The sequence below is a fragment of the Triticum dicoccoides genome, chromosome 3A (assembly GCF_002162155.2).
Source record: "Triticum dicoccoides isolate Atlit2015 ecotype Zavitan chromosome 3A, WEW_v2.0, whole genome shotgun sequence".
NCBI lineage: Eukaryota > Viridiplantae > Streptophyta > Magnoliopsida > Poales > Poaceae > Triticum > Triticum dicoccoides.
Window position 1 is genome coordinate 689335112 of NC_041384.1, and position 306 is coordinate 689335417.

A 306-nucleotide genomic window follows, 5' to 3' on the forward strand; every position below is an offset into this window, starting at 1 on the left:
AGTGGACATCAAGAAACAATAGAGAAGGCCACGAGGCAGGGGGCGCGCCAACCCCGCTGGGCGCGCCCTCCACCCTCGTGGGCCCCTCGTTGCTCCACTGACCTACTTCTTCCTCATATATATATATATATATATATATATATATATATATATATATATATATATATATATATATATATATATATATATATTCATATACCCCGAAAACATCCAGGAGCATCACGAAACCCTATTTCCACAACCGCAACCTTCTGTACCCAAGAGATCCCATCTTGGGGCCTTTTCTGGTGCTCCGCCGGAGGGGGC